Raw genomic sequence first — 10,882 nt, forward strand, 5'->3', positions numbered from 1 at the left:
CTCCCATTACCCAGACCTAATTCTACTTCATTTTTGGTACCTTTTTTTTTTTTTGAGACGGAGTCTCGCTCTGTCACCCAGGCTGGAGTGCAGTGGAACAATCTCGGCTCACTGCAAGCTCCGCCTCCCAGGTTCACGCCATTCTCCTGCCTCAGCCTCCCGAGTAGCTGGGACTACAGGCAACCACCACCACACCCGGCTAATTTTTTGTATTTTTGTAGTAGAGACGGTGTTTCACCATGTTAGCCAGGATGGTCTCGATCTCCTGACCTCGTGATTCACCTGCCTGGGCCTCCCAAAGTGCTGGGATTACAGGTGTGAGCCACCGCGCCCAGCCGGTACTTTTTTTTTTTGAGACAGAGTTTCGCTCTTGTCACCCAGGCTGTAAGTGCAATGGCACGATCTCTGCTCACTGCAACCTCCGCCTCCCAGGTTCAGGCAATTCTCCTGCCTCAGCCTTCCAAGTAGCTGAGATTACATGTGTGCACCACCACGCCCAGCTAATTTAATTTTTGTATTTTTGATAGAGATGGGGTTTCACCATGTTGGGCGGGCTGGTCTCAAACTCCTGACCTCAGGCAATCCCACCTGCCTCAGCCTCCCAAAGTGCTGGGATTACAGGCGTGAGCCCCTGCGCCCAGCCTGGTACTATTCTTATCATCCTCTCTCCCCTTATTTTTCTTGCCTTTTCTTCTCTTGTGCTTTTGTTTCCATGCTTCTTTCATCTTGGTTCGAAGTTGATCCAGATTAGAAAAGACACTCAAACTGTATATCTACGTCATCAAGCTTTTTTTCCCTCTCTCTCATATTTTCTTTCTGGAAAGAAAATGTTAAAAATAAAGAGTACTTTGTTGTTTCATAGACTTCCATAGGGGCACGGGAAACATCTTGAGGGGAAATATAACCTGATCATTTGTCTCAGGGTCTGAGTTGAACACAGAAGTGGTTCCTATGGGTGGGTGATTTACTTGCCCCCACCCACTCACCTTTCACCCTTGTTCCACTTTGCTGCCCAAGAGGCACGTCTGATTGTTTATTCTCCTGCTGAAAACCCCTCAGTGGCTCCTTTCCAACTTTACCTTTCACCTCGGCTCTGCTGCACACCCTGTGCTTCCAGGGACCTTGGATCGCTTACAGTCACCTGGGCTGTTGCATACTTCTGTGGTTTCTTCAGGTTGTTCTTTTCTGGACTGACCTCCCACCCTGTTCTAGCTAATACTTATCCACCTTCAAGGTTCAGCTCAAGAATCTCCTTATCTTTTAAGAAGTTTTTCTCCCCATCACCTTCCTTCTCCAAACTGACCTTTGCCTTTATTTTGTCCTCCTCTAAAAATACCTCATGTGTCACATTTTGTTTTACATGCTTGTATCCTTTTAAAATTATTTTACATATTTGTATCCTTTTACTTGACCATAAGCTCACTGAAGGCAGGCATTGTGCTTATTCATTCTTTCACTGCCCGAGTAATTCACAGACACTTTCTTTTTGTAAAAGAATCAATTAGTATAGAAATAAAATATGAACGTCTGTCTCTCCTTCCCTATATTATTCATATTTGAAGCTTCAGTGTCTAATTTAGTGTCTGGAACACAGAAGCCCCCACGACTGTTTCTTGAATGAGTGAATGAATGAATGAATGAATATCCCTCTAAGGTGATTGTCTTCCACCAGTGACACAGCTGATCATAAGTCTGAGTTTAAATACCCATTCACCGCTTGTGTTTCCTCAGTGCAAGGTTACACCACATACACGCTCTCTTGTGATTTATTTTTGCTAACTCACTGTCTGGGTCTTCAGTCTCCTCTAGGTCCTGTTTACTTTGAGTATTCAAAGCTCTGCTCCTCTGTTGGAGCAGTTTACATTTGGAGGAAGTTTTCCCACTGCCTGTGCAGTGTAAATTGGTTTCTAAACAATCTTGCCCACGGTCTCCATTAATATTGTACTGGAGAGCAAGGCAGGATACAATATTCAAAGTAGCAGGAGTTACTTTTTAGGATGATTGAATATGATGAAGGAGCCAAGGACAAAGGGTAATTTATTCTAAAGAAAGTCAACACCTTTGCTTTGCACTAGCTCTTGCAGTTAAAAAATAGGGCTGGTAATTGGACTTGCTTTATGAAAATCTCATTAGCATTAGCATATAACTAAAATGCACAGCTCCATAGTTAATTGCAATCCTGCACTGCGGTTAACAACTACAGTGATGACATTTGCATATTGCACATAAAATTAAAAATGCATGTCAGATAGGTGCTCTTTCAGGAAAAAAAAAATCCTTGAATAACATTGCATTCACTACAATAATTGGAAAGATTTTGAATTTGAATGGAAATTATATGTATAGTATGAGCTTTAGAAAGACAGAGGAGCCTGATCAAAGAGGAGGGGAAACTAAATCTGAAACACTGCATAGTCAAAACTCTAGCAGCTGGGATCTTCTTCAAGGGCAGGGACATGTAATACTGAACTGTGCGTGCTTTGTGTAAATGTAACCCTTTCATCCGAAAGTCTCATTTCACTGTACAGGCGTCAGTCTCATGTTGGTGCTCTTCCTCTAGACTGTAAGCTCCTTGAGATCATGGACTTGATCTTTTTAAACCTTTGTATCCCACAATGCTCAGCATGTAACAGACATTCAATTATTTGTAGACGTGAACCAACTCAAGCCCCCTGTAAGTGAATCCAATAGACACAAGAGGCTGTGTGGTGAAGGGTTAAGAGTGGGATGTTTTCATGTCTCCCTGAACCCTGGCTCTGCCACTTACCTTGAACCAGTTACTTCAACTTCCCTAAGCCTCGGTTTCCTTCTCTGGAAATGGTTTCTGCCTCATAAGGTTTTTGAAAAGATTCGGAAAGATAACACATATGAAGCACTTAGCCCAGCACAGTGCCTGGCATATTGCAAGTGCTATTAGTCCAGCTGTTACTGTTGCTTTGGGGTTACAGATCGTGGGAAAGGGCATGTTGAAGTTGGGGTATAAATCAGTTCATATGTCAGTCCTAATGTCAGTCACTTACAAGACAAAACAATGTTACCATGAATAATATGACTTCTCAGAAAGGCTGATCACTTTTGTTCTATTTCACCAAGAAAGAAAATGAGACGCTGAAAAGAGAATGGAGGGGTGAAAGACAATAATACCCATCTTTAGATGGATAATACAAAGCCCCATTTCCAGGCTTTGGGGATGAGACTCCTCTAGGAAGATAATAATAAATTGTCTGTCTCTTAGAAGATAACAGGCTGGAAACCATGGTCAGGAAAGAAAGGCAGAAGTGACAAAGTGGGATTTTCTGCAGGAGACTGGGATATTTTATCCGTTCTGTGCTAGGAACCCTGAGAGACACAGATGACCAAGAATGTGAACCTGACCAGTACGTGATTAGAAATTCAGGACTGGAAACAAAGTGAAGGATCAGACCTGGAGATAAAGACTTGGGTGTCATCAGCATGGAGAATAGCTGGAACTCTGGATGCAGGTGCACTCCCTGCGGCTGTTCACTGGGGGACACTCCCACTTATGAGATGGCAAAGGGAATTGGTGCTAATGAGGGAAGCACAGGAGAACTGCAGGAAGAACAAGGGCAGACAGGCCTGGGAAGCTGAAAGAGGGGAGAGTTTTAGCTTGCAGTGTGGTAGTTGCCAGTCAGCTCTCTGTATAATAACATCAATGAGGATCACTGGATTTAGTGGTGAGGAAATCACTGGTGGTTCTTCTTCAAGAGGGAGATTATGATAAAGTGGTACAGAGAGGAACTTGACATCAAGGGGTGGGTGAAAAATGAGAGAGTAGGGAGGAAATGCAGGAAAATGTATGCTATGCTTTAGCAGTAAAAGAAAAAGGCTCAGCCAGTAGCCTGAAGGCATAACAGAGCTGGAAACGATGTGTATAGGATTGGAGAGACCTAGACTAGAAGGAGCCAGTGAGAAAATAGAGACGATTTAGGAGACAGCTGGAGATGACCGTACCCTCCGAACCAGCTGCACCTGAGGAGGAGTTTTGTAAGCTGTTCTGTGGGACTGAGGATAGGACCTTTGCCTTTGGGGGAGGTGCCCCCTTTCCCTGGCCCTGCAGCTCTGTTTCCTACCTGTATCCCAAAACATACTGAATCAAAATGTTTAGTTTACTCACCTATCTCCTCCTTTGAGGAGATGCACTCCTAACTTCCTTTGATGGTGCACTCCTAAGGGCGGGAATCATGCCTTCTTGAGCTCCACATCTCCAGTATTTAGTTCAGGGTCTGGCACAGGCAATAGGGATTGTGAAACCTAACTACATAGGCCCACATAACCATGTGTTACATTGGCTGGAGTTCCCAGTAGTTATACAGCCCCTTATCAATCCTCCCGCCTCTCTCCCCACCTCGCAGATACCTGATATTGAGGTGACAGCTGCAAGAAGTCTGGGTGTAGTTCACTTACCTCCCCACCCCCATAATTGGGGAGAACAGGCCAGAATGTGTGGGAGCCTCACATTGTGAATTGTATGAGGCACTAACTGAAAATAAAGCCAAGAGGCCGCAATCCTTTTCCTTCACAGCTTTCCTTAGAGAGTCTCTCCCTGTCTTTCTACTTCTCTCTCTACTCTTTTCATTCCAGCTCATCTGTTTTGTTTTGTTTTCCAACTCTCCGATTCCTGTGTCCTATTTCCACTTTTGGAAGCCTGTTTTTAGACCCAAGCCTTTCATTTGCCTTTACTCAAAGGTTTTCTGAAGACTCACTATCTCTAAGAAAATAACCTTGAACCATAATCTGACAATTGAGGTTGAGCCAACGTTTGTCACCACTCCCCATCTTACATGGGTCCAGTTCATACAAGACCTCAATACATAAGAGCTTCTGTAAAACAGTCAATCCTGGGGCCCTCAATTTGGAGTGATAGGCTTTCGAGGAAAGTGTCAGAAATCACCAGAAGTCAAAGCTGTGTACCCAATTGTCCTGATTTTCCTCAATAAGTCAATAGCTTGCAAAGCTTTCTAATTAGAAACAAAGAAACTTTCTTCCCCCCACTCCTCCCCACCCCTGCTCATGCTTAAAAAATAGTTATTTTTCTTTTTCTGGAAAATCTTACTAGTAATCTCTTTAGGTTGCATCCCCTACTATTCCATCTGAACACACTGGCTTTCCACATGTTGCAGGATTGGGACAGCCTGGCAGTGACCCAGGAACACAAAGGGGCAAGTAAAGTGGGGTGCAATTTCATTACTGACCACTCTTCTCTAGGAGCCACTGCACACTTACCCTCCTCTGTGCTGCAGTTTGCAGAGCCTGAGGTCCAAGCAAAAGAAGCATTGTCTCACAGCTGTAAAGCATGAATTGTGTTTGTGGATTGCATTGCCCTGCTTCTCACTCATGCTTGTTCTTGTTTTCCTGGCACAAGGGCCTTTGCTCCTAGAATGGCCGCTTATCTCGGCTGACTGCTATTTGCGAACACTGGGCTCATTGGGTTGTTTTGAAAAGTCACATGAAGTTTATAATTCTTTCTGATGCTACCTTGGACTTATGTGTGCTAAATAAGCCTCAAACACCAAAACTGCCTTCAAACCTAAACCAAGCTCAACGAATGACTTCTTCTCAGGCACGCAGGCACCGGAAGGAACCCACACACCCTGCCCAGCTAATTCTACACCTCTTGTCTGTGTTGCTCTTCCACAGCACTGCTAGTTAGACCTTCCGCTCTTCTCCATCTTGAGGCATTTGGTTCCCTCTACTTGCCCAGTGGCGCTCAGAATTTCTTGTGGAGCGGCTCGGGTGGTGAGGGAGGGAGGCACAGACACTGCCCCCCATGTCTCTGCAGGACGGTGGGGAACTGAGGGGTCCCTAACCAGCTGTCTCTCACGGCTTGATGTGTCCCCTGATGGCTTCTGCCCTGGCTCGCACTGTGGGCCCACACTGTTTGCCAATCTGCCTTCCTTCCTGCCGGTGCCTTTGCTGGGGGAGACCACAACCATCTCCAATGCTGTTTTACAGCTTCCCTCCCACCACTCCACAGAGCCTCTGAAGAGCATACCTGAAACCTTGATTCTGTCCACCTGATTCCTCTGAAGCTCACTAAAAAGGGAGCTGCTTGTTTATCCTGCTGTCAGCCATTTCCCATCAACGTCTGGCCCAGCGAGCTGTGTTGGGGCCAGCACTGCTTTAGTACCAATAGGCTGGCCCTCTTCCAGGCTCTCATTGCTGGCGAATTCATCTTGCTCTTGAATGCGAAGTATGAGTCAGAGGTGATGCTGATGAAACCTCCGGCAGGTCAGGACAACAAGGGCAGACCCAAGCCGCGGGGGGTGAGGTGGGGGGAGAGTGGGCCAGACCTCTGCTCTGCAGAGCTGTGGTTTGTCCTGAAGTCTGGTACTGTGTTAGTGCAAACAACGTCAAATGCAATTCAATTACAACTGTGTACTCATCACTGGGCCGGGCTGTCAGAGGCACAGAAGTATATGTTAGTTTCTGTAGGAGTTATGGCCAGCAGCCCAGCTTCTTAACTGGATTTAGTTTGAAAATAAATGCCTCACTGGACAGTGACACTTCTCAACTCTTTCAGGGAAGAAAATTTTTGCTTCGGGTAGGCTGATGTGTGACTTTAATAATCTTATCATTAGTCCTGAGTCGGGGGCTAGTCATTCAAAGTTATCTTTCATCTTTTGTGTATATTGTTTTCAGACAGTGGCAGCTGGAGAATGACTGTATCAGGGACATTCAATGATGCCCATATTTTGAGAGGTTAAATTTCCTAGAAACCAGCTTCTAGTCTTTGTGTGTCCTGGCTTGTGCTCTTTAAAGAGACTGAAAAAAGAATGTTCTACAAAATCCTGTCTTGCTCCATGGTAATGAGGTCAGACAGACCTCCCCAGGAGCCTGACTGGAGCTACTATACAACTGTGGGGTGGCCTTGGAAACTTGGAGACATTTGGGGCGTGCTCAGTCACTGCTGCAGCTCAGACCCAGGGCTCCTGTCACCACTTTGGGGAGCTGGTGGTACAATAGAGATATCACTGTGGTGGGGCCTGGAATGAGGGCCTGTCATGGGACTGGGCACTGCAAAGAGAACAATAAGTAGTATCTAGTTATTTCTTATTAGAAGGAATTTCCTAATGGAAAATGCTTCTCCATTAAATAAGATTTTCTCTGTACAGAAATTTATTGCTTATGACTATTGGGTCAATTCCCATTGGCATCTGAGAGCTGGAAAATGACAGCTGTCATCACAAGTTTTCTGAGAAAAAAGTATGTTTTTTTCCTATGTTGGTCAGAAGCCAAGTCATTCATTGCCAACCAATAAAGGTACAGCCAAAGGGAAAAAGAATTATTAAGAGTTTTAATTGCCCCTGAAATTCCAGATAGAAAATTTTACATTCAGTTACACCTGATGTAGCAGAAAACGCCAAGGGACTATCTAAGTTCTTTGGCCAAACCAGATTTGGTTTATTTAACATTCCCTAGAATGGATCATTGGCTGGGACTTGTACATATGTTTGTTATATGGGGATTTTCTAACTCAGATGGATTATAGTAAGACGAAACATATATATATATATATATGTGTATTTATGTCTATTTATATTTATATGAGTCTGGTGTATTAATCATAGGGTACTAAATTATTTTCAAAGACACAAACTATGTGAGGGTATATTTTAACTAGCATGTGAAATGCAAAAATATTTTCTAGGTATGCTGGCACTTTATACCAAAGGGATGCAAAATTTAGCGTAAGAAAATCATAAATTAGTAAAGTAAGTGAGGTGAAAAATGTTGGTCAGCTACAGAAAAAGGTCAGCAGTTCAAATTGTGGAATCTGGGTTATTTCTTTTTCACTGCCCAAGACTGTTATATACTCAGGGTTTTCCCCACATTATAAAGCATTGATAACGTTTTCAATTTGTTACTACCCACTGGAGTATAATGTAAATTCTTGCGTGTGTTTTAATAATTCCTTGGAGACCATCCCTTGAATTGCTGTTCATAGGATAAGAAGGAATTACTTGCTATGCTCCACATGTTTTTCATTAGGACTAAGATCAAGAAAATACATACATATCTATATATGTGTGTGTGTGTGTGTGTGTGTGTATGTATGTGCACACACACACCAAGGGCTGGAAGATTTCTGGATCAGTTCAGATTTTGATAAGAGGAGACAGAGGAAGAGTAGAGAAATGTAGGATGAAGCCCGGGCATGGTGGCTCACGCCTGTAATTCCAGCACTTTGGGAGGCCAAGGTGGGCAGATCACTTGAGGCCAGGAGTTTGAGACCAGCCTGACCAACATGGTAAAACCCCATCAGTACTAAAAATACAAAAATTAGCCAGGTGTGGTGGCGTGGGCGTGGTGGCATAGTCCCAGCTACTTGGGAAGCTGAGGCAGGAGAGTTGCTTGAACCCAGGAGGCGGAGGCTGCAGTGAGCCAAAATCATACCGCTGCACTCCATTCTGGGTGACAGAGTGTAAAAAAAAAATGTAGGATGACAGTGGCAGTGGTGGTGGAAGCCACACCTGATATCGCAATAGCAGACTGCTTCATGGAATGGCATGCAGAGGTTGTCTTTGATTGTAGTTTGTATCTGAAAGAAGAATTTTACACAATTTCAAATAGAAGGCAGCATTCACCAATCCAGTGCTGGGGTTAGCGAAAAGAGATCTGATCCTTTGGCTTTTCCATCTAAGACTATAAGTTGATTCATTCATTCTTTCGACAAATATTTATTGAGTACCCATTATGCCATAATAGTCTTAGAAATAGCCTGAGCATGGTGGCTCACACTTGTAATCCCAACATTTTAGGAGATCAGGCAGGAGGATGGCTTGAGCCCAGGAGTTTGAGGCCAGACCAGGCAACATGGCAGTGAACACCTGTAGTCCCAACTACTCAGGAAGCAGAGGCAGGAGGATTGCTTGAGCCCAGGACTTCAAGGCAGAGGTGCGCTATGATTGTACCACTGCATTCCAGCCTGGGCAACAGAACAAGACCCTGTCTGGAAAAAAAAAGTTGGAAATAGTATTTTATAAGTTGTAATATGTAACAGATTAGTCTTAATTGTTGAATTAACAAGGGAATCTAAAGTCAAGTGTAGCTTAGAGCTCTCCCTGAGGCATACCATGTAAGCTGACTGTACAGAAATTAAAGTGGACATGCATTTTGCTATCTGGGCAGGTTGCTACTAATCAAATTACCACTATGTGTCTTGGAGGATGAATAGGTAAAGAAGTTGATCAGCAAAGTACAAGTCTTCAAAACTAGAGTGCTTTTCTTTTGGGACATACGGGAAAAAAAGACTTGTTTGTAGAGGGCTAGGCACAGAAAGGAACTTGGGGAAGAGACCAGAGGGTCATGGGTTTACATACTTAAGAAGGAGGTGCACATAGGATTCAGAAGTTCAGAATCAGGACAATCTAAGTAAACCTGGTCCTAGAGCAGCAGCTATTATTCTATGATTCCTTTAAAATGCCTTACAAAATCTGAAGCTCTAGAACTAAAGCTCAAAGATATAGGAAACTTAACTACAGAGGAGGAAAATGTAACAGCAAAGTCCTCATAGGGAAGTTTACCTAGAAAGAAGTTTGCTTTTTGGTTTTGTCTAGATTATATTTCTATTAAAATATGAACATAGTCTTTGTATAAAATACTTTGCAAAACTAAGGCAGTTCCTAAAATGGGGAAGTTTTCAGGATTACATTCTCATGATTCACTGATGTTGTGCTCATCATAACTAGGTAAAGTGGGGGAGGAAGTTCTAAGAATGACGGCATTTACATGCAAAAACCAAACTGACATAAACCAGCATCATAAAAGAAACATGCCATAAGAGAATGCCCCAGGGCTAAAGTATGACTTGAATCAGTGAAACGCAGGTGCTTCTAACTGGGAAATGATCTGATAGGCTGTTCTGTTGCAGAACAGACATGGACTAGATTTTTGCACTACTCCACACACCTATAGTTAGTAGAGTGAAAACCAAAAACCTTGGAGGTTTTAATGGTGATAATCATAATTATAGGAAAAATACTTTTTCTCCTATGTTAAAGCCACTGTAAAATAATAACATTCTTTCATTGCTGAATGCGCCCAAATCATTCAGCTATTTCTGTTATGAATGATCTAGATACTATTCTATTGCGTTATAGGAAATAGCCCAGATAAACTTTGGAATATCTCCAAGTTCTATGATTCCCTTGTCAAGAGTACATATAATATGCAACATATATATAATAAATACACCCAGCAAACACATATATGTATATATGTTTGCATTTTGCCTAAGACTGTCCCCGTTCGGTAAGTCCATTTTCTCCTCTAAATTTTGGATCAGTTTCTGAGTTACCGAACAACCAAATATATAACAGAAACAAACTGGAGAGCATGGTGGGGAAGTTGGGATAGTGGAGCAAATGTGTGTTTCCACTACAAACATTGTTTATATTGCAAATATATTTGTACTCTTATTCTTAAGAATGTGTAAGTACATGCTGATTAATGGCTATAAGTTTCAGAACATTATTGGGTTTATAGAAGCTTTTATCATGATGTGTTTTCTCATTTAACTGAATACTGAAAGTACAATTACTATAAATGGAAAGTCCTTAAAAACTGTTGATATTAGAAAGGAATTCTCAAACTTGTTACTGAAAAAATGGAAGTATTATATTTGGAAGGACCTTTTTGAATTTTATCTATTTTTTTCTGAGCAGGAATATTTTACAGTGCTCTAGATCATATTTTATCTGTTTCCACAAAAATTACATGCCTATATTTAATTATGTAACCCTTAAATGGGGGAAATTATAATTCTATCAATTTGAGAATATATAATCTTTTAAAAACACATTTAAGATATAAGCCATATGTTAAATTGAGTAAATCAGGTGTTGAAATAATGTGCTTTACT

The 10,882-nt window shown here is 42.5% G+C and overlaps 1 long non-coding RNA gene across 1 annotated transcript; it reads right to left on the bottom strand.

The window, feature by feature from the left end:
- Nucleotides 1-258: 258 nt before the first annotated feature.
- On the bottom strand, nucleotides 259-6,110 carry LOC129035697 (uncharacterized). Its single transcript, XR_008502290.1, has 3 exons — nucleotides 6,014-6,110; nucleotides 4,136-4,244; nucleotides 259-816 (listed from the first exon to the last, which is right to left on the bottom strand). It is a non-coding gene; the product is annotated as an uncharacterized LOC129035697 (long non-coding RNA).
- Between the last annotated feature and the right edge of the window lie 4,772 nt (nucleotides 6,111-10,882).

This window comes from Pongo pygmaeus, chromosome 3, assembly GCF_028885625.2.
Source record: "Pongo pygmaeus isolate AG05252 chromosome 3, NHGRI_mPonPyg2-v2.0_pri, whole genome shotgun sequence".
Lineage (NCBI taxonomy): Eukaryota > Metazoa > Chordata > Mammalia > Primates > Hominidae > Pongo > Pongo pygmaeus.